Genomic DNA, 24966 nt, shown 5'->3' on the forward strand with positions numbered 1-24966 from the left:
CACTGAGGTGGGCACGGAATGAGCACTGGGTGTTATTCTATATGTTGGCAAATTGAACACCAATAAAAAATAAATTTATTAAAAAAATCTATGCCCAATCCATTTTAGTGATTTTGTTACAAAATTATCCACCTCTCAGTTCTTTTTGGAGAACAGAGAGTGATGGGAATTTTGAAATCAGCAAACAATAGCCATGCTGCTAGACTCAGTCTGGTGGCAAACACAATAATCATGAAGATAATAATAATATGTGCTAGAATGTGTTCAGCTGCTCAAAACAGAGATAAGACCATGGTGGCTTGACATCTAAGAGTTTATTCATGCCAAAGAAATATGGAAGCTGGTATGGTGCCTCCTTCCTTATCAAAGACCCAGAATCGTTTTATCTTTCTCCTCAATCATCTTTGCTTCATGGCTTCCATTCTCAAAGTCCCAAGATGCTTACTGGAGTACCAACCATATGTATATATTCTAAAGAGGAAGAAGGAAGGGGAAAGGGGCAAAAAATGCACTTGTCAGCCATACATACCATCTCCAAGGAGCTGTTCCAAATGTATTGCTTTATTTGTCTCCCTGCATCCACCCACCAGGTCATTTCTCATCCCATCTACCTTATACAGGCGCTGAAATTTCTAGTATATTCATCTTAACCAGAAAAGTCCCCATAGAGACCAAGGTTGTCTTTGTTGTTGGCTGTCCAACATCCAGTCTCCTTTTGGATACCTTCCTTTTTATGTCTCATCCTATGGGGAATAGGCCCCTGCTTCCCAATACAAAACTCAAAAGGATAATATCCTTTCTTCCCTGCCTTCTGGAAGTTGTGAAAACAGGGCACCCACCCAATCAGTCGTGATAATCAGAAACTACTCTAGCTTCAGTCCTTCAGAGATGACACATGAAAAAGGAATCAAGATAATTACAATGACAAAGCAGCAGCATCTAGCAGTGGAGTCCAGTGGTGGTGGTGGTGGTAAAGTATCCAGCAACAAGACTAGAAGTGTTGTAGTCAGAGTCCCTCTAAAAAGTAGTTGTGGAGCTTAGTATGTCCTGGTTCTCCAATGCTAATCAGTTCCTGTCTGTTTTATGTTCCTGATTCTCTAGTCACTTGGCAGTTCTGGGCTCTGTTTGTCTTTTCATTATGTCTCTTTTTGCTTAAGATAGCCAGAGGTAGTTTCATCTACCTTAACCACACAGTTAAGGAGATATATATTATTATCCTAGTCCATGCTCTTTAGTTACCAGAAATAGAAGCCCACACTACTCACCTCAGGTATAGATGCAAGACTTAAACTTGCAGATACAAGGACTGACTGAAACCCTGTAGGAGATGATGTTGGGGAAACTGCTGGAAAGAAGGAGCCTCAGTGTCCATCAACAGATGAATGGATAAAGAAGGTGTGGCCTATGTATACAATGAAATATTACTCAGCCATTAGAAACAACAAATACCCACCATTTGCTTCAACATGAATAGAACTGGAGGGTATTATGCTGAGTGAAGTAAGTCAATTGGAGGACAAACATGATATAGTCTCATTCATTTGGGGAATGTAAAAAATAGTGAAAGGGAATAAAGGGGAAAGGAGAGAAAATGAGTGGGAAATATCAGTGAGGGTGACAGAACATGAGAGACTCCTAACTCTGGGAAACAAACGGGATAGTGGAAGGGGAGGTGGAAGGGGGGTTGGGGTGACTGGATGATGGGCACTGAGGGGGGCACTTGACAGGAAGAGCACTGGGTGTTATGCTATATGTTGGCAAATCGAACTCCACTAAAAAAAAATACAAAAAAAAGAAGAAAGAAAGAAAGAAAGAAAGAAAGAAAGAAAGAAAGAAGGAAGGAAGGAAGGAAGGAAGGAAGGAAGGAAGGAAGGAAGGAAGGAAGGAAGGAAGGAAGAAAGAAAGAAAGAAAGAAAGAAAGAAAGAAAGAAAGAAAGAAAGAAAGAAAGAAAGAAAGAAAGAAAGAAAAGCTGACCCTTTGAGGCCACAAGGATTCTCTGTCTGCATAAATTACTTTCTTATCTCTGCTTTACTAATCAACTTCCTTTGATTACTTAGTTTCTTCACCTCCATAACTTTTACTTCCTCTTCATGGACACTTACATAGAATCTACATGACCTTTCTATAGATATGATATTATCAAAACATTTCAAGCTCCATATATCTTAATTAAAAATCTTGATAAATGAAATGATTAGTGACTATATGAGGGATACACCCCAATTAAATCAGCTATAATAACAGATGGGGCTCATGGCCAGGCATATGCCTTCAGCAGGAGTGCCCAGATTAGGGATCTGTGGAAAAGACAAGCAGAACCTTTCTAATTCAGGGATGCAATGTAATGTAACATAAAACTGTGATATGAAGTGATATGGAGGCCAGGTATGGCACAATTTTTGAACAGCACACCTGAGATAGTCAATCTCATATATTTTGAATACCTGCCATGTGCAAGGTAAGGGGATAGGAGCTGAGATTATAATGATGATAATGTGTATCTTCCTGCAGGACTTTACAATACACATACACAAATGTTAAGTTAACATATACCTGGTTAATGATTAAACCTGTATTTTCCACAAAGTGATAGAAGAATTCAAAAGAAGGAAAGACCATGTTGAACTACAGTGATCAAAGAAACCTGTACAAGAAGAGGGATTTTGTCATCTTGAGGAAAAAATAAGAGGTAGAGTGATATTAAGGTTGGACAAGAGGTAGAATGATATTAAAAGTCAGAATCCCAAGTTGATACCAGAGGTGGTACAGAGGTGGGGCATCTGAATCAAAGGATGAACACTGAGGTGCTGAGAGACGAAATTTGAAGAAGTCAGACCCATAAAATAAAGATCCATTTAAAAATGTTTACTTGTTACAATCATAATGCTACAGCAACCTGTAGTTTTATTACTGTAAACAAGGGGGAAAGGGAATAATATGTACATTTGAACTTGGGTAATGGAGATGGAAGATTTAAGATTCTGATAATGGCAAACTACATCATTAGACCAAACATGGTACTGAAAATCTGGGCAATATATAAGGACCTCTGCTTGAAACATGAGAATGATACCAAAATAGGGGGAAATTACCACTCCATGACTGGGAAATAACGGAACCCTTGGAAAGTTCCTGGCATTTAGGGCTGCTTTTCCCATGGGGATGTTTACTAATTCCTGTGGAGGTGAACTAAAAGCTGATAAATTCCTCTGACAATCTTATGGGACAAAGATGAGAGACAGAGAATTAATTGTAGTCCAGAAACTGACAGGAAAAAGCCTAATGAATTGTTGTAGGTTGTTCCTCAGAAGTATACAGGCCACCTTAGGGCCTATGACTCAACGTCAAGCAATTTCATACCCTAAAATTCAATTAAAATGATCTCAAATCGTTAGTATTTCCAAGCATCTAGCAATAACAAATATAAATCTTCTCTGGAAGGAGATAGTATTTTGAACCTTAAAGAAGTCCTACAAGCAGCACTGCAAATGCAGTATCTAGCATACATTCAAAAATAAGGCACAAGAGGAAATAAAACTACATGGCAACATCAGCAAGAAAATCAAGCAATAAGATCAGGCCCACAAGGGCTCCAGATACTAGTTGTATCACACTTAACCTTAAAACAACTTTGTTTCCCATGTTCAAGAATATAAAAAAGAAGGGATGCCTGGGTGGCTCAGCGGTTAAGCATCTGCCTTTGGTTCAGGGCATGATCCTGGAATCATAGGATTGAGTCCCATATTGGGCTCCCTGCGAGGAGCCTGCTTCTCCCTCTGCCTATGTCTCTGCCTCTCTCTCTCTCTGTATCTCTCATGAATAAATAAATAAAATCTTTTTAAAAAAGAATATAAAAAAGAAGCCGAAAATACTGCAAAGAACTAAATATTTAACATGGAATTTATGAAAGTAAATACTATAATAATTGAATGTTAAAATTGAATAGGTGGGTTAAACAATGCTAGCAAAGATAATGAATAATAAAGAAAATTTACAGAAAGGAATAGAGACAAAGGGTTAAAAAGTACAAAAGAGGGGATAAGAGATATACAGAATGAGAAGGTCTCATATGAACTTAAAGTCTCAAAAGAAGACAGAAAATAGGATAAAAGCAATAAGGGAGACAGAACATGGAAGACTCCTAACTCTGGGAAACGAACTAGGGGTGGTGGAAGGGGAGGAGGGCGGGGGTGGGGGTGACTGGTTGGCGGGCACTGAGGGGGGCACTTGACGGATGAGCACTGGGTGTTATTCTGTATGTTGGTAAATTGAACACCAATAAAAAATAAATTTATTATTAAAAAAAAGCAATAGTTGAAAAGAAAATGACTAAGAATGAAGATATCAAACTAATGAAGATATCAAATCATGGATTTAAAATTCACATTAGGGGATCCCTGGGTGGCTCAGCAGTTTAACACCTGCCTTTGGCCCAGGGCGTGATCCTGGAGTGCTAGGATCAAGTCCACATCGGGCTCCCTGCATGGAGCCTGCTTCTCCTTCTGCCTGTCTCTCTCTCTCTCTCTCTCTCTCTCTCTCTTGAATAAATAAATAAAATCTTAAAAAAATAAATAAAATAAATAAAATTCACATTAAGGATTAATGAAAAGATACAACTAGGAATGCCATTATCAAACTGTTGAAAACTAAACACACAAAAAAAATCTTAATACCAGCCAGAGAAAATATCAAGTTACTCCCAAAGAGTCTCTTACTCTTAATATCTGAAGAATATCTACACATCAGAAAATGCCTGGCTGGCCCAGTCAGAAGAGGATATGACTCTTGATCAGCGATGTGAGTTTGAGCCCCACAATGGGTGTAGAGATTACTTGAATAAAAATCTAATAAGTAAAAGCTCATTGCACTGTACATAAGAATATCTACAAATCAACTGAAATTTAAAAGTAAAAAAACTCAATACAAGACAAAAAGTTCTTACAGGCAATTTATAAAACAGCATCTTCAAATGACCATAAACTTACAAAACATGCTCAACTTCACTAATAATCGAGAAAATATGAATTGGTAGAGACAAAAAAGGCTATTACATAATGATAAAGGGAACAATTCAACAAGAAGATGTAATAATTCTAAATACCTATGCACCAAGTATAGGAGTACTTAAATATAACAAGCAAATATTAAAATACACAATGGTAGAGACTGACAATAATGTAAAAATAGTAGGGGACTTTAAAACTTCACTTACATCAATGGGTATCATATAGACAAAAAAGTCAATTAGGAAACAGTGGCCTTAAACAACACCTTAGACCAGATGGACTGAATACTATATATAGAACATCCATCCAACAGCAAAATACATATTCCTTAAGCATACATGGAACATTCTCCAGGATAGATCACATGTTTGAACACAGTACAAGCCTCAATAAATTTAAGAAGATTGAACCCATGTAAAAGCATGTTTTCTAACCACAATGTCTTAAACTAGAACTTAATTACAAGGGGAAAAAATGTAAAAAAAAAAAAAAAAAACAACAACACAAAAACATGGAAGCCAAACAACATACTACTAAACAACTAGTGGGTCAATGAAGGGATTAAAGAAGAATTTTTTTTAAAAACCTCAAGATAAATGAAACTGAAAATGAAATGTTCCAAAATCTATGGGATATCTCAAAAGCAAATCTAAGAGGCAAATTCACAGTGATACAAGCCTACATCAAGAAACAAGAAAAATCTTCAATAAACAATCTAGCCTTATTCCTAAAGGAACTAGAAGAAGAGCAATGCCCCAAATTAGAATAAAGATCAGAGCACAAATAAATGTGAGACTTAAAAAAAACACCTAAAAGTTGGTTCTTTGAAAGGATAAACAAAATTGATAAATCTTTAGCCAGACTTATTAAGAGAGAAGACCCAAATAAAGAAAATCAGAAATAAGCAAGAAGTTATAACCAATGCCACAGAAATGCAAAGGCTTATGAGACACTATTACAAGAATTACATGCCAGCAAATGTGATAATCTCAAAGAAATGGATAAGTTTCTAGAAGTATACAATCTTCCAAGCCTGAATCAGAAAGAAAAAGCTTAACAGACCAATTACAAGTAATGAAATTAAATCTGTAATCCAAAAATTTCCTAGAGGGAAATTTATACCATTAAGTGCATTTATTAAAAAAAAAAAAAAAAAGATCTAAAACCAGTTACCTATGCTTTCACCTTAGGAAACTACGAAAAAAAAAAAAAAGCAAAAAGAATTGAAATTATAAAATTTAGAGTAGAAGTCAATAAAATTGAAAAAAAAATGCAGTTCTTTCAAAAGATTCTTTTTTTTTTTTTTCTTTCAAAAGATTCTTAAATCAGTAAGCCTCTAGCCAGATTAATAAGAGGGGAGAAAGAGTACACAAATTGCCATGATCAGAAATGAGAAGAAAAAAAAGAATACTAAGAACAATTCTATGCCCACAGATTTAATGACTTAAATGAAATGCATCAGTTCTTTAGCGGATCCAAACTACCAAACTCATAGAAGAACAGAAAACCTGAATAGATCTATTATCTATTAAAGAAATCAAATCACTATTTAATAACCTTACAAAAAGAATTAGGGACACCTGGGTGGCTCAGCAGTTAAGCGTCTACCTTCAGTCCAGGGCATGATCCTGGAGTCCCAGGATCGGGTCCCACATTGGGCTCTCTGCATGGAGCCTGCTTCTCTCTCTGCCTATGTCTCTGCCTCTATCTCCCTGTGTCTCCCATGAATAAATAAATTAATTAAAAAAAAAGAATTAAAAAGCACCAGGCCTAGGCTGTTTCACTGGTAATCCCATTAGACATTTAAAAAAGAAATAATATAAATTCTCCACAATCTTTTCCAGCAAAGAGAAGCAAAGGGAACACTTTCCTACTTGTTTTATGAGATCAGTATTACTCTAACACTAAAACCAGTTTAAAGACATTAAAAGAAAATTACAGCCCAATGTCTCTAATTAACATAGATGCAAAAAAAACCTCAACGAAATAGTAGCAAATTGAATTCCAGACCAAAGAATTATACTTCCAGACCAAAGAGCATCTATTTCATGCATGCAAGGCTAGTTCAACATTTAAAAATCAATCAGTGTTGGGATGCCTGGGTGGCTCAGTCAGTTATGTGTCTGCCTTCAGTTTAGGTCATGATCCCAGGGTCCTGGGATAGAACCCCACATTGGGCTCGCTGCTCAGCGGGGAGTCTGCTTCTCCCTCTCCTCCCAGCTTGTGCTCTCTGTCACTATCTCTGCCTCTATCTCTCTCAAATAAATAAATAAAATCTTTAAAAAAATAAAAAATAAAAATCAATCAATGTAATCCAGTACATCAACAGGCTGAAGAAGAAAACTCATATCATCACATCAATTGATGTAGACAAAATCAATTTTGATTGATTTGGCTGGACAAAATCCAACACCCAAAAATAAAAAATCTCTTAGCAAACTGGAATTAGGGCAAATTTCCTCAACTTGATAGAAAACATCTATAAAAAACTAGAGTTACCACCATACTTAACGGTAAAAGGCTAGATGTGTCCCCTCTAAGATGAGCAACAAGTCACGGATGTCCTTTGCTACCATTCCTGTTCAATATCATACTGGAAATCCTGGCCAATGCAGTAAGATAAAAAAAGGAAACATAAGGTATAGAGATGTGGAAGGAAGGAAAGAAAAAAAAGCAAATTATCTTTATTTACTGACATGACAATGCTGTAAATACCAGATAACCTAAAATAAATAAGTAAATAATTCCTAGAACTTGTGAGCACAGCAAAGTCTTAGAACACAAGTTCAATATGTAAAACTCACTTGCTTTCCTATATATTAGCAATGAACTACTGGAATTTCAAATTTTTTAAAAGATCATAAGAGCAGCAAAAATAAAAAAAGAAGAAAAAAGTATCTAAATATAAATCTAACAAGACACATACAGGATCTATATGTGGACTACAAAACACTAATGAAATAAATGAAAGATCCAAATAAATGGAGAAATAGTATTGTTAAGATATCAATTCTTTCCAACTTGACCTATAGATTCACTGAATTCCAGTCAAAATCCCAGCAAGCTATTCTGCATATCAACAAACTATAAAATTTATGTGATGCCATGAACCATACTGAGTCCCTAACAAAATTCATCTGTCACGACCTTAACCCCAGTGTGGCTATATGTGAAGATAGGACCTTTATGGACGTAATTAAGGTTAAATAAGGTCTTACATAAGAGTAGGGCCCTGGTCCAAAAGGACTAGTGTCCTTATAAGGAGAGACAACTGGGAACTTGCTTTCTCTCTGCCATCTGAAGACACAGTGAGAAGGCAGCTGTCTGTAAACCAGGAAGAGTGCTCTCACCAGATCCCAATCATGCTGGCACACCAATCTTGGACTCCCAGCCTCCAGAGCTGTGATAAGATAAATTTCTGTGTTTAAGCCACCAGGTTTATGGTATTTTCTTATAGTAACCCAAGCTGATGAATAAATATGGAGAGGCAAACACAAAAGCAAAAAAAACTCTAAAATAACCAATACAATCCTGAAAAAAAAGTTGGGAGAACTCACTCTACCTGATTTTAAGACTTACCATAAATCTACAGTAATCAACACAGCATAATACTGATGAAAGAACATATCAGTGGAACAAAAGCAAGAGCCCAGAAATAAAGCCACACAATTAGAGTCAACTGTTTCTTCACAAAGTTGCAAAGGAATTCAAATGGAGAAAGAGAGCGAAATATAGATCCAGACACAGATCTTACACCTTACCCATAAATTAACTCAAAATGAATCATAAACTGAAATGGAATATGCAAAATTATAAAACTTGGGTTTGATGAGTATTTAGACACATCAAAAGCACAATCTATGAAAGAAAAAACTGGTAAGCTGGACTTGCTTAAAATAAAAACTACTCTATGAAGGACACTATTCAGAAAATGAAAAAACAAGCCATAGACCTGGAAAAATATTTGCAAAACAAATCTGATAAATGACTTGTGTCCAAAATAGACAAAGAACTCTACAAACTCAACGATAAGAAAACAAACAACCTAATTAAAACTAAAGCAAAAAGCCCAATAACAAAAGCTGGAATAATTTGAGCAGAAAAATAAATAATGTAGCATTGGATTATAACCTAAAATAAAATATCCATGAGTCCACACTGATATAAAGAAATAGGAAGAAAAGATAAATCCTAGTGCAGAAGAATCTCAAACAATGTATATAGATATATGGGAAATTTGCCCTCAAGGAGGTGAAGCTAACTCTCTGATTCTTAAGTGTAGGTTACACACAGTGACTTCCTTCCCAAGAGCTCAGTATGGAAAGGGAGCAAAGAGTATGATACAACTTCTTTCCACAGAAGCAACCTAGCATTAGTCAAGTAATCAAGGTCAACATCAACCATGATCGGTCAGGGTAATAGTATGTACCCTTGCTATGACATGACGAAAATGTCATTTCATCTCTGTGGTCCTCCTCCCCAAACAACCCCAAACTAATCATGAGTAAAACACCAGACAAATCTCAACTGAGGAACACTCCACAAAATACCTCACCAGTCATCAAAAACAAAAACAAACCTGAACAGGGATCCCTGGATGGCACAGCGGTTTAGTGCCTGCCTTTGGCCCAGGGCGCGATCCTGGAGACCCGGGATCGAGTCCCACGTCAGGCTCCCGGTGCATGGAGCCTGCTTCTCCCTCTGCCTATGTCTCTGCCCCTCTCTCTCTCTCTCTGTGTGACTATCATAAATAAATTAAAAAAAAAAAAAACCTGAACAACTATCACAGACAAGAAGAGATACAACTAAGTAAAATACAGGATCGGAAATATGAATGGAAAAAGGAACTTAGATAAAAACTAAAGAAATCTGAAGTATATCCCTGTCTTGTTCCTGATCTTAGGGGAAAGGCTCCCAGTGCTTCCCCATTGAGCATGATATTTGCTGTGGGCTTTTCGTAGATGGCTTTTAAGATGTCGAGGAATGTTCCCTCTATCCCTACACTCTGAAGAGTTTTGATCAGGAATGGATGCTCTCAAATGCTTTCTCTGCATCTATTGAGAGGATCATATGGTTCTTGTTTTTTCTCTTGCTATGAAAGACTCCTAACTCTGGGAAATGAACTAGGGGTGGTGGAAGGGGAGGTGGGCGGGGGCGGGTAGGGGTGACTGGGTGACGGGCACTAAGGTGGGCACTTGACGGGATGAGCACTGGGTGTTATTCTATATGTTGGCAAATTGACCACCAATAAAAAATAAATTTATTTAAAAAAAAAAAAACAAAAAAAGGCAGAAAAAAAGAAATCTAAAGTATGAGTTATAGCTAATAATATATCACTATTGGTTCACTGGTGACAAATGTATCATATCAGATATTAAGAGGAAAAACTGGGTGTTCAGATATATGGGAACTCTCTGTGCTATCTTACCAACTTTTCTGTAAACCGAAATCCATCCGAACATAAAAGGTTTGTTTTTAAAACCCTGGACATGGTTTTTATTATTTTCCTCATTTTAAATCAGGAAATAGGCTCTGAACATTTGAGTGACCGACTCAAGGCCACAGGGCTACCAAGATGGGCCTGGAAGTCAGCCAGGTCTGTTGGGCTCCAGGTTCTATGGTTTACTTCTCCCTTGGGCTACCGAAAGTTTCTTATGCAACCATAACCAAAATAAAGCAGTGCTGGAGAGTGCACAGGGCTTGAAGGTTACTAAAAAAATTCCCCAGGGGGAAATGGTGCTGTCCCACCTCTTCTACAACAGGTGACCAGTCCTGCAGCTATGTCCCAGCTGTGCTAGGGAGTCCCGACACACACACCTGCCAGGAACCACCTGCACTGCCTCCAACTTGTGCTCTGTAGGGGCTACGACCAGGGGCGGAGTGGACTTGGTCAGTTGGGTCCTGGGTGTCTTCCCCTGGTGGCCCCCTCAGAGACCCGCTGGATACCCACGTGCTGGCTTCTGCCTCGGCCTCCCCAGTGACGTGCAGGGGCGCCTGCTGTTATCTCCAGCTGCGTTGGCTCCCTTTTGTCCTCCCCTAGCAGCAGGACCGCACAATAAGGCTGTGTTTAAATCTCTGCGCAGGCTGATTGCTCTGTAATTGCGTCTTCCCTGGCTGGATAGCTTGTCAGAGCTCTTCTAATTTGCCGACCTTTTTTTTTTTTTTTTTCTATAAACTTAAAAAAATGCTCCCTCCCTTGCTGGCTCCCTTTTTGAGGTTTATCCAAGGTGTCTAAATGAAAACATTTCATGATCTCATGCTGAGGTACCTACCAATTTCCCCATGCACCTCCCAGGGACTAACTCTGGGCCTGAAAGCTGGTCTCCTGAACCATCTACAGGGCTGGCAGCCCCTGTGGCCAGACTCTGCTTCACCACCTGGAGCCACTCTACTGCTCCAGGGTGGGGGAACATAATGGGTTTGCTTGAGACCAGGCTGCCACTGGGCTTTCTTTGAAAAGTTGAAGTGGGTTTGCTGGCCCTTTTCACCACCTCCTGAGGTGAATGAGCTGACACCTGCCCTGCCTTTTCTTGCTGCTGTCTGGAATGCTGACCAGTCTCTACTTTTGGCCTGAGAGACACCTTTCTATTCTTCAAGTCAGCTCTCTTGTCCTCTTCCCTGAGCAGCCTTCACTGCCCTGGCACCTTAATAGCTTCCCACATCACAGGGTTTATTCCAAGGATGTGTGAGTAACCCAGTGTATCTCCCACAACCACGCAGGAAGATCACAAAGCAGCCTTTATGGCTCATTATCCATGTGCCTGCATAAGATCACAAAATCTTGAGTTTACTCCCATCCAGTTGTGTGTGTGTTTGGATGGACAGGTGTAGGGGATAGGATACAACACTACCAGTGGTTGGGAGGGAGTCGTGGAGCCTCCCAGACTGATTTCTAGTGTTTTCCATCTTCCACCAGCCTGCTCTGCCTGGCTGCAGTGATGTCTCTTGTGGATGGCAATATCCCCCAAGGCTACCCGTACTCTGTAAAACACCAGCACCTGTCATCCTCCCACACTTCTTCTCTGGTCCAGCCTGTTGCCTTCCCCATCAGGCAGGGGCCACATGGACGCAGGTCAGGGCTGCAGACCAGCACAAGGAAGGCATACTCTTCCCTTTGGCAAAGCATGGAGTTGGGGCCCAGAGACTTGGAAGTCATGTGCTAGCAGAATGCTGAAGGTCAAAAGTAGGGCCATGTCCATCCAGGAGGGCTGGATAGAGACAGGAGATGAGGCCTGGTAGAAAAGATAAGCAAGGGTGCGGTAGAGATAGACAGATTTAGCAGGAGGCTATGAAGTGTACACTTTAGGGCCTCCTCACTTGCACCACTCTTTCCCATGCTCTGCACCTAATTTTTTTTCATATTTTCACTTTTTTATTTTTATTTATTATTTTTTTGTAAATTTATTTTTTATTGGTGTTTAATTTGCCAACATATAGCATAACACCCAGTGCTCATCCCATCAAGTGCCCCCCTCAGTGCCCATCACCCAGTCACCCCACACCCCACCCACCTCCCTTTCCACCACCCCTTGTTCATTTCCCAGAATTAGGAGTCTCTCATGTTCTGTCTCCCTTTCTGATATTTCCCACTCATTTTTTCTCTTTTCCCCTTTATTCCCTGTCACTATTTTTTATATTCCCCAAATGAATGAGACCATATAATATTTGTCCTTCTCCGATTGACTTATTTCACTCAGCATAATACTCTCCAGTTCCATCCACGTCAAAGCAAATGGTAGGTATTTGTCATTTCTAATGGCTGAGGAATATTCCATTGTATACATAAACCACATCTTCTTTATCCATTCATCTTTTGATGGACACTGAGGCTCCTTCCACAGTTTAGTTATTGTGGACATTGCTGCTATAAGCATCGGGGAGCAGGTGTCCCAGCGTTTCATTTCTGCACCTAATTTGGTATTCAGAATTTTATATACCTTTTTTTTTTTTAAAGAGGTCTAAAATTTCATAAGCTCCAGGTTCCACAAAACCTGAAATCTATTCCAGGTAGAGAAAGTAAGAAAACTGAAGATGCTGAATAGCAGAGGGGCAGATAGAGCAAACCAGAGCAATTCAGATCTGGAGCAAAGATGCCCACAGCAGGGCACCATGAACCAATAAAGTCAGGTAAAGAGCCTGGAGCAGAAGAGATATACCCAGATAAACCTGAAAGCTGCTGGATCAACTGCCTGGGGCACTGTTCTTTCCCTGTTCCAGCATCTACTCCACGTGAAGAAAACACCAACCCCTTTTTGTGCTGCCCTCTGAGTCCGGGCTGCAATCCACCCGTCACCACTGTAGGAACCGAAGAAAGGTACCCCTCCACTCCAACACATGTAGCCCCTCACCAAGGTGCCCTTGGCGAGTACAGCCGAATCTGGATTTTAGCCCCTTGTTGTCCCCTCAGCTGAGTAAACAACCTAGTAAACATCCTAAAGAACTGTAGTAGGCAAACAAACTCACCATGGGTTTACAAAGCAGGTGGAGTCAAGCAGGGATGTCCCAGAGACTTCATCCAATAAACTCTTAGAGTTCTTACTCCCTCACTAGCAGAGCCTTCTCCCCAAGAACTCTGGCAAAAGCCCATATGAACTAAGTCAGAGAATAATCAGAACAAAGCATGCTAGTAATGACAGTAGACAAACAGACAGCAGTTCAAATCCCAATTCTGCCATTTACTACTTGGTTAGCCTTGGGCAAGTTCTCTACCTCATTGAACCTTTGTTTTCTTATCTGTGAAATAAAGCCCACAATGCATTCCTTTGAGAGTTGTGGAAAGGATTACAGAAGATAATACTGACATATCTCAGGTATCTGGTCCATTACAAGAATTCAGTTAGTGGTAGCTGCAATTGCCAAGTGATGGACAGCTAAAATTACCCCTCACCTCCTGCCTGTGATCAAGTCAGCATATCTCAACTCTTGCCTCAGGGTGAGTCCCCCGGCCTCATTAGTGCCTCACAGATTCCCAAGGGTTTGTTCAGCAGGTGCTCCAAAACAGCATAAATGAACTGAGACACCTGCAAAACAAATTCTGGCTAGGTATATGAACTCTTATCTCACATATAAGACCATTTGTTCCTCAATGACAGGAAATGGTCTTATTTATCTTTGTGCAATGTTGAATCACCTATTCACTTCTCGAGAGAGCACCAAATGGCGAATGACGCCGGCGCTGCGGGAGGCCCCGGGGCCCTGGAATGGGAGGCCGCGGCGGCTTCCGCGGAGGCTTCGGCAGCGGCATCCCCGGCCGTGGCCGGGGTCGCGGTCGGGGTCCGGGCCGCGGAGCTCGCGGAGGCAAGGCAGGGGACAAGGCGTGGATCCCCGTCACCGAGCTGGGCCGCCTAGTCAAGGACATGAAGATCAAGTCCCTGGAGATCTATCTCTTTCTCTGCCCATCAAGGAATCTGAGATCATTGACTTCTTCTTGGGGGCATCCCTCACGGATGAGGTCTTGAAAATCATGCCCGTGCAAAGGCAGACCTGTGCCGGCCAGCAGACCAGGTTCAAGGCATTTGTTGCCATCGGAGATTACAACAGACACATGGGTCTGGGCGTCAAGTGCTCCAAGGAGGTAGCCACTGCCATCCATGGGCCCATCATCCTGGCCAAGCTTTCCATCGTCCCCCTGCGATGAGGCTACTGGGGGAACAAGATCAGCAAGCCCGACATTGTCCCATGCAAGGTGACTGGCCGCTGTGGTTCTGTGCTGGTGCATCTCATCCCTGCCCCCAGAGGCACTGGCATTGTCTCAGCCCCTGTGCCCAAGAAGCTACTGATGATGGCTGGTTTTGATGACTGCTACACTTCGGCCAGGGGCTGCACTGCCACCCTGGGGAACTTTGCCAAGGCTACTTTTGATGCAATCTCCCAGACCTACAGCTATCTCACCCCTGATCTCTGGAAAGAGACTGTGTTCACCAAGTCTCCCTATCAGGAATTCATTGACCATCTTGTAAAGACCCACACCAGAGTCTCCGTGCAGAGGACCCAGGCTCCAGCTGTGGCTACCACATAGTTTTATACAAGAAAAATAAAAAATTAAAGCTTGTTTAAAAAAAAAAAAGAACATCTGTTCAATTATCTGAGCTCAACTGCCTTCTCCTGAGAGGTGGTCTTCCTAGTCTACTTAATTTCCTCAAGTTCTGTCTCCAGTCAAAAGACAAGTCCTCATGGAAAAGAGAATACTGCTCTATGACCTGCCAGGCATGCTTTAATGTAAATAAATTTATCAGACTTAGATTATTTAGAGAGTACTAGTTTTAATGAAGGAAAAAAGGCTGAAGAGCTTGGAGACTGGTTCTTAAACATCCAAAGATCTAGGAAATATAAATTTTTGTAGTTAATCCTGCTAAAATTGTCCATGACTATTTGCTCTGACAATATTAACTGACATTTTTTAGAGCATTTCATATGCCAATGACAGAATTAAGCACTTTTATGCATATGGACGCATTTAGTACTCAACGCATCCTATGTGGTGGATCCTATGATTTTATAGATGAGAAACCTGAGCCACAGAGAAATTAAAACTTGTCCAAGGTCACACAGTTGATAAATGGTGGTGATGAGATGTGAATCCCGCAATTTGAAGCCTTGCTGATTACTTTACTCCTTCACTCTACTACCTCTTATCACAGGTTCAGAGGTCAAAGCTCCTGACCAACCTCCAACTCAGGCTTGAAAAACATGTCATAATAAGACTCCATACCTTTTTGAACTCGGCCACAGTAACTTCTTGCAAGATACATCCACGAAGGCAAAAGAAACAAAAGCAAAAATGAACTATTGGGACTTCATCAAGATAAGAAGCTTTTGCACAGCAAAGGATACAGTCAACAAAACTAAAAGACAACCTACAGAATGGGAGAAGATATTTGCAAATGACGTATCAGATAAAGGGCTAGTTTCCAAGATCTATAAAGAACTTCTTAAACTCAACACCCAAGAAACAAACAATCCAATCATGAAATGGGCAAAAGACATGAACAGATATCTCACAGAGGAAGACATAGACATGGCCAACATGCACATGAGAAAATGCTCTGCATCACTTGCCATCAGGGAAATACAAATCAAAACCACAATGAGATACCACCTCACACCAGTGAGAATGGGGAAAATTAACAAGGCAGGAAACCACAAATGTTGGAGAGGATGTGGAGAAAAGGGAACCCTCTTACACTGTTGATAGGAATGTGAACTGGTGCAGCCACTCTGGAAAACTGTGTGGAGGTTCCTCAAAGAGTTAAAAATAGACCTGCCCTATGACCCAGCAATTGTACTGTTGGGGATTTACCCCAAAGATTCAGATGCGATGAAACGCCGGGACACCTGCACCCCGATGTTTCTAGCAGCAATGTCCGCAATAGCCAAACTGTGGAAGGAGCATCAGTGTCCATCGAAAGATGAATGGATAAAGAAGATGTGGTTTATGTATACAATGGAATATTCCTCAGCCATTAGAAATGACAAATAACCACCATTTGCTTCAAGGTGGATGGACCTGGAGGGTATTATGCTGAGTGAAGTAAGTCAATCGGAGAAGGACAGTGTATGTTCTCATTCATTTGGGGAATATAAATAATAGTGAAAGGGAATATAAGGGAAGGGAGAAGAAATGTGTGGGAAATATCAGAAAGGGAGACAGAACATAAAGACTGCTAACTCTGGGAAACGAACTAGGGGTGGTGGAAGGGGAGGAGAGTGGGGGGTGGGGGTGAATGGGTGATGGGCACTGAGAGAGGCACTTGACAGGATGAGCACTGGGTGTTATTCTGTATGTTGGTAAATTGAACACCAATAAAAAATTAATTTATTAAAAAAAAAGACTCCATAGTTTTCCTGTCCCTTGGAAACCACAAAAAAACAGATGAAAATTAGAATATTTTTCTATATCAGAAAGGGAGACAGAACATGAAAGACTCCTAACTCTGGGAAACAAACTAGGGGTGGTGGAAGGGGAGGAGGGTGGGGGTGGGGGTGACTGGGTGGCGGGCACTGAGGGGGGCACTTGACGGGATGAGCACTGGGTGTTATTCTGTATGTTGGCAAATTGAACACCAATAAAAAATAAATTTATTATTTAAAATAATAATATTTTTCCAGATATATACTCATAATGTCTATACAACAAAATAGAATCAACTGAAAAAGTACTCCAAACAATAAGATTGAGATAACCATTTACAAAATTAATGTAAAAAAAAAAAATCAACAGCTTTTCTAGAAACAACAACCAACCAGAAATAGAATGGAAGAAAAGATACCTTTTAGAATTGTTATACTACAGTATTACAGGTAAACTAGCATAAAAAGAAAATTACTAAAAAGACAAAACAACTAGGAAAAACTCAAGCAATATGTAACATATATATAAAGTGACTGTAATAATCATCTAATAGAAAATAAAAGATTCAAATAGAAAGATATTCCCTCTTCTTCAATAGAAGGACTCCTTACAAAGATGTCTATCTTCCCTGCATTAAATCTATAAATTTAACATGATCAATACCAAAAGGAGGGGCACCTGGGTAGCTCAGTCAGTTAAGCACTCAACTCTTGGTTTTGGCTCAGGTCATGATCTCAGGATCATGAGATCAAGCCCCATTTATTTGGGCTCCTCACTTAGCATGGAGTCTGCTTATCCCTCTCCCTCTGCTCCTCCTCCAACTTGCATACTCTCTGTCTCAAATAAATAAATAAATAAATAATTAAATTTTTAAAGGAAATAATTGGTGGGAAGGGTAGGAGAGTATGCTCCTCAGATGGACTCTAAAATTTATACCAAAAAGGAAGACACAAGAAAAGCCACAGTATATATGATAAAAAAGAGTAAGGGAGAAGTACTAGCCCTAGCAGATATAAGACTGTATTATAAAGTTATAGTAATTAAAATATTCTTGTAATGGCTCAATAATTGATAGTCAAATGAATGGAAGTGAATAGAAAAACCAGAAGTAGACCCAAAAGTCTGGTTTATGTAGAAACAGCTATTTAATTTAATGGAGAAAATATGTACTATTCAATAAATAGTTTAGGATAACTGGCTAGGCCATCCAAAAAAGAATGAATCCCTTCCTCATTTCTTTATACCAAAATAAATTCCAGATAGATAAAATATTTAAATGTAAAAATCTAAACAATAAATGTACTCGACACAGGATAGTTTTTTTATTTTTTATTTTTTTACATAATTTGATGGGAAGAACTTCCTTAGGCATAACATTAAACCCAGAACACATAAAAAAGTGCATAAAGCTGACTACATAAAATTTAAAAGGTCTTCATTTAGAATGGAAGAAGAGATAAAGAATTTCTTTTTTTAAGATTTATTTATTTGTTCATGAGAGACACACAGAGAGAGAAAGGCAGAGACATGGGCAGAGGGAGAAGCAGGGTCCTCACAGGGAGACCATTGTGGGACTCAATCCCAGATCCTGGGATCACGCCCTGAGCTGAAGGCAGATACCCAACCATTGAGCCACCCAGGCATCCCAATAAAGAGTTTCTCAGACAAAAACTGAAGGAGTTCATGACAACTGAACCATATATATAAGAAATATTAAAGGGGATGCTGAGTAAAAAGGAAAGTGAGGATATGAAAAGTAAAAAAAAAAAAAAAAACCACAAAAGCAATAAATATTTCTATAAAAACCAGTCAAGAGATTCATAACATGAAAGGATGTAGAATAGGACACTAAAACATGGGAGGAGGAGTAAAGAATGGGTTTAAACTTAGGTGAACATAAACTTAATATAGATTGCTATATGCAGAAGAGGTTATATACAAACTGAATGATAACCACAAATCAAAAACCAGTAACAGAATTGCAAAGAATAAAGGGAAAGTAATCTGAATATATCACTAAAGAAAACCACCAACCATGGAAGAGCAAGGAAAGAATCAAAGAAAATCTATAGAAACAACCACAAAACAAGTGACAAAATGGCAATAAATATATATCAATAATTATTTTGAATGTAAATGAACCAAATGCTCCAATCAAAAGACAAAGGGTGACAGAGTGGATAAAAACACAAGACCATCTATATGCTGCCTCCAAGAGACTCATTTCAGCCCGAAAGACACATGCTGATTGAAAGTAAGGGAATAGGGAGACAGAACATGAAAGACTTCTAACTCTGGGAAACGAACTAAAGGTGGTGGAAGGGGAGGTGGGCGGGGGGTGGGGGTGACTGGGTGACGGGCACTGAGGTGGGCACTTGATGGGATGAGCACTGGGTGTTATTCTATATGTTGGCAAATTGAACACCAATAAAAAATAAATTTATAATAAAAAAGAAAGTAAGAGGATAAAGAAACATTTATCATGCAAATGCATGTCAAAAGAAAGCCAGGATAGCAATACTTATGTTGGAGAAAACAGACTTTCAAAGACTGTAACAAGAGACAAAGAAAATAATAATAAAGGGGACAGTGCAATATGAAGGTACAATAATTGTAAATATGCACCCACCATGGGAACACCCAAATACATAATAAGACAGTTAATGACAAATAAAATAATTGATAGTAACACAGTAACAGTAGGGGACTTCAACACTCCACTTACATCAATGGACAAACAAAAAAATCAACAAGGAAACAGTGGTTGTGAATGACATACTGGACCAGAGGTATTTAATAGATCTATTCAGAACATTCTATCCCATAACAGCAGAATACACATTCTTTTCAAGTGCACATGGGACATTCTTCAAAATAGATCACATATTAGGCCACAAAACAAGTCTCAAAAAATTCATAATATTCCGTGCATCTTTTTTTTCACTACAATGCTATGAAATGGGAAATCAACCACAAGAAAATATCTGGAAAGAACATAAGTACTTGGAAGTTAAATAACATGTTACTAAACAATGAATGGGTCAACCAAGAAATCAGAGATAAAATCAAATGAAAACAAATGAAACAAATGAAAATGGAAAGATAATAGTCCAAAACCCTTGGGATACAGCAAAAGCTGTTCTAAGAGCAATATAGACCTACATCAAGAAAAAATAAAAATCTCAAATTAACAACCTAATCTTACATCTAAAGAAGCTATAAAAAGAACAAGTAGAACCCAAACTCAACAAAAGGAAGGTAATCATAAAGATTAGAACACAAATAAATGGTATAGAAACAAACAAAAAACCCAGTAGATCAATGAAACCAGGAGCTGATTCCTTGCAAAGATCAATAAAATTGATAAACCTCTAGCAAGACTCATCAAAAGAGAGAGAGAAAGAGAGAGACCAGAGACATAGAGAGAGGAACCCAAATAAAATCACTAATGAAAGAGAAAAAAACAATCAACACTACAGAAATACAAACAATGGTAGCAGAATATTACGTTACTTCTATGCCAACAAATTGGACAGCCTAGAAGAAATGGACAAATTCGTTAGACAAAAACTAAAGGAGTTCATGACAACTGAACCATATATACAAGAAATATTAAAGGGGATGCTGAGTAAAAAGGAAAGTGAGAATATGAAAAGTAAAAAAAAAAAAAGCAATAAAACATATAGAAAACATATAACCTACCAAAACTAAAGCAGGAAGAAACTGAAAATTTTAAGACCAATTACCATCAATAAACTTGAATCAGTAACAAAAAACTCCCCAAAATAAAAGTCCAGGACCAGACAGCTTCACAGGTGAATTTCATCAAACATTTATTTTTAAGATTTCATTTATTTATTCATGAGAGAGAGAGAGGCACAGAGACATAGGCAGAGGGAGAAGCAGGCTCCATACAGGGAGCCCAACATGAGACTCGATCCCAGGTCTCCAGGATCCCACCCTGGGCTGAAGGTGGTGCTAAACTGCTGAGCCATGAGGGCTGCGCCCTCCATCAAACATTTAAAGAATTAGTACCTATTCTTCTCAAACTATTCCAAAAAATACAAGAGGAAGGAAAACTTCCAATTTCATTCTATGAAGCCAGTATTACCCTGATACCAAAACCAGATGAAGACACATTAAAAAGAAGAAGGAGAACTACTATAGGCCAATACTTTTCATGAATATAGATACAAAAGTCCACAACACGTTTTTAGCAAAATGAATCCAACAATACATTTAAAAAATCATATACACCCCAAAAAAATCATATGCCCTGATCAAGTGGGATTTATTCCCAGGATGCAAAGGTGGTTCAAAATTACAAATAATCAACATGCTACATGAATAAGAGAAAGGATCAAAACCATAATGATCATTTCAATAGATGTAGAAAAAGCATTTGGCAAAGTATAACATCCATGCATGATACAAAAAAAAAAAAAAAAAAAAAAAAAACCTCTGCAAACATACCTAAACATAATAAAGGCTTTATGTGAAAAATCCATAGGAGACATCATACTCAATGGGGAAAAACTGAAAGCTTTTCCCCCAAGATCAGCAATAAGACAAGGATATCTCTTCTCACCACTTTTATCCAACATAGTATTGGAAATCCTACCCATAACAATCAAACAGACGAAGTACAAATCCATCCAAATTGGTAAGAAGTAAAACTTATTTGCAGATGACATGATACTATATTTGGAAAACCCTACAGGTGCCTGGCTGGCGCAGACAGTATAGCATGCGACTCTTGATCTCAGAGTTGTGAGTTTGAGCCCCATGGACGACATGGAGTTTACTTAAAATTTTAAAAAGAAAAATAAAAAATCTAAAGACTCCAATAAAAAATTAGAACTGATAATTCAGTAAAGTTGCAAGATAGAAAATTAATGTACAGAAATCTGAGCTTTGCACAGTGGCAGTATCGTAGCCAATGAGGTTTATCCGAGGCGCGATTATTGCTCATTGAAAACAGAAAATCTGTTGCTTTCCTATACACTAATAATGAAGCAGCAGAAAGTGTAATTAAGAAAACAATACCATTTACAATTGCACCAAAAACAATAAAATATCTAGGAATAAACTGAACCAAAAAGGTGAAAGACCTGTACTCTGAAAACTATAAAATATTAATGAAAGAAATTCAAGATGACACAAAGAAATGGAAAGACACTGCACGTTCATGGATTGGAAGAATATTGGTAAAATGTCTATACTACCCAAAGCAATCTATACATTTAATGCAATCCCTATCAACATACAATTCTAAAATTTGTATGGAACCACAAAGGACTCCAAATAGTCAAAGCCATCTTGAAAAAGAAAAACAAAACTGGAGGTATCACAAGTCCAGATTTCAAGTTATATTACAAAGTGGTCATTTAATTACTACAATATGGTACAGGGGCATCTGGGTGGTTTAGGTGGTTAAGCATCTGCCTTTGGCTCAGGTTATGATCCTGGAGTTGAGCCCCACATCGGGTTCCGCCACTCAGTTGAGCCCCACATCGGGTTCCCCACTCAGTGTGGAGTCTGCTTCTCCCTCTGCCTCTGCCTCTACCCTTCCCCCTGCTCATGCTCATACTCATTCTCATGTTCTCATTCTCTCGCAAATAAAATCTTTTTTTAAAAAGCAGTATGGTACTGGCATAAAAATAGGCACATAGATCAATGGAATAGAACAGGAAAGCCATAAATAAACCCACAATCAAACGGTCAATCTTTGACAAAGGAGGTGGTGGGGAAACTGAATAGCCATGTGGAAAAGAATGAAACTGAACCACTTTCTTACATCATACACAAAAATATACTCAAAACATATTAAAAACCTAAATGTGAGACTGGAAACCATAAAAACCCTAAAGACAGCACAGGTATTAATCTCTCTAACATTGGCTGTAACAACATTTTTCTAGATATGTCACCTGAGGCAAGGGAAACAAAAGCAAAAATAAAATATTGGGACTACATAAAAATAAAAAGCTTCTGAGATGCCTGGGTGGCTCCTCGATTGAGTGTCTGCTTTTGGCTCAGGGCCTGATCCTGGGGTCCTGGGATCGAGTCCCACATCGAGCTCCCTGCAAGGAGTCTGCTTCTCCTTCTGCCTATGTCTCTGACTGTCTCTCTGTGTCTCTCACGAATAAATAAATAAAATCTTTTTTTAAAAAAAAAGCTTCTGAACAGCAAAGGAAATAATCAACAAAACTAAAAGGCAACCTACTGAATGAGAGGAGATATTTGCAAATGACATATTCAATGAAGGGTTAGTATCCAAAATATATAAAGAACTGATCAAGTCAATACCTAAAAAACAAATACAGTACAACTTCTTTGGAGGGAAATTTGACAGTATTTACCAAATTTTTTTTTTTTTTTTTTTAGTATTTACCAAAATTTTAAATTCCACTTCTAAAAATATATCTGAGAGACAGCATACATAAGGATGTTCATTGCAGGGTGCCTGGGTAACTCAGTCGGTTAAGCATTTGCCTTTGGCTCAGGTCGTGATCCCAGGGTGCTGGGATCAAGTCCCACTGAACAGGGAGCCTGCTTCTCCCTCTCCCTTTGCCCCTCCTCCCTGTTCATGCTCTCTTACTCTCTCTCAAATAAATAAATAAAATATTTTTTTAAAGGAGGTTTATTGCAGTACTATTTATTATAGCAAATAGAATAATGAATCTAAAGGCACGTAAATGGGAAACTTATTATGTAACTTATAGTATATCCACAGTGGACTATAAGGTAGCCATTAAAAAGAATAGGCAGACCTATAAGTACGAACACAGCATAATCTCATAGTCTCCTAATATTTCAAGTGCAAATGGAAGAATGCAGTACAATTTATATAATATTCCACTGTTTTAAAACATGAGAGACACCTAACTCTGGGAAATGAACAAGGGGTAGTGGAAGGGGACGTGGGCAGGGTATTGGGGTGACCGGGTGATGAGCACTGAGGGGGGCACTTGGTGGGATGAGCACTGGGTGTTATGCTATATGTTGGCAAATCGAACTCTAATAAAAAAATTTTTAATTAAAAAAATATTCTACTGTTTGTGTTTTTTAAAAACTGGAATATGTAAATCTATATATTAGAGATCAATGTTTTACAAACTGGGTGACAACCACTGGTAGGTTACAAAATCAACTTAGCAAATTGTAATCAATATTCTTTAATGCTTGCATTTTTAATTTTTGGATTATTCTATGTTTTACTTAAATATTGATGAAATCATTTAATATCAACTTTAGGTTTTCCTTACCATATATGGTAAAGGTAAATATTGTTTTATGTAATTTTGTTACAGTCATAATTGCATAATGGGTTGTAATAGGAGTCTATTTCTGGGTTATAGACAAAAAATGTTCGAAAAACATCAGTACCAAACATCTCTGGAAACACAACAAATTGGTAAATGACCTTTGGAGACTGACACTGCAGATGGTGGAGTCAGAAGTGCAAAGGAGACTGAAGTTGCCCACATATCTTTATAATATTTAAATTATGTATTCAATTTGTTGAAAGAGAATGAGATGAAAGCCAAAAGCAAAAAAAAAAAAAAGAGTTTTTAAATTATGTTTTTTGTAGTACAGAGTACTGACTTATACTTCTATTGAGTACATGTCAGGAAAAATACAGAATTTTTAAACTATTTTTACCCTACCTTTTGACCTACAGTTTTACCCCTGACTATAGAGACATCTTTCTCCTTGTTATCAATATGTATATTTTACTCAGAATTATACCAACATTGATGTACTTCCTTCCAGAGGGTGGGAGGGGGCAAATATTTTCAGTTTTGAACTCTACTGAGTTTATTTAAGTCCTCAGTTTTACAGATTACCATTATTAAACCATTCCCATTTTTCCATAACTATTTCCTATCAACAAATTAATTTTTATAAGAATTATTTTCCATATAACTTTTTAAACAAATATTGTATTGACTGATCTAGTTTTGTCCATAGCAAATAATGACTAGTTATTATTTCTGCCACAGGAAGTTTCCTTTGCCACCATTTTGAACAAGTCAGTTTTCTTGAATCCAATGTTGCACATCTAAATGGTACCATGTGAATCTCCACCAATAAACCATGGGTAG

The 24966-nt window shown here is 38.5% G+C and overlaps 1 long non-coding RNA gene, 1 other non-coding gene and 1 pseudogene across 2 annotated transcripts in view; 2 read left to right on the plus strand and 1 right to left on the minus strand.

Annotated features, from left to right (window-relative positions):
- Positions 1-300: 300 nt before the first annotated feature.
- Positions 301-24966, minus strand: part of LOC112671328 (uncharacterized) — a 39062-nt gene continuing 14396 nt past the window's right edge. The window contains exons 3-4 of the long non-coding RNA XR_004816265.2: positions 1266-1402; positions 301-471 (exon numbers count right to left, since the gene is read on the minus strand). This is a non-coding gene — a long non-coding RNA (uncharacterized LOC112671328). The remainder of the gene's footprint in view (positions 472-1265; positions 1403-24966) is intronic.
- LOC112671326 (40S ribosomal protein S2-like) lies at positions 14164-15040 on the plus strand (annotated as a pseudogene).
- On the plus strand, positions 21769-21916 carry LOC112671555 (U4 spliceosomal RNA). Its single transcript, XR_003143688.1, has one exon. It is a non-coding gene; the product is annotated as a U4 spliceosomal RNA (small nuclear RNA).

The sequence above is a fragment of the Canis lupus genome, chromosome 5, assembly GCF_003254725.2.
Source record: "Canis lupus dingo isolate Sandy chromosome 5, ASM325472v2, whole genome shotgun sequence".
NCBI lineage: Eukaryota > Metazoa > Chordata > Mammalia > Carnivora > Canidae > Canis > Canis lupus.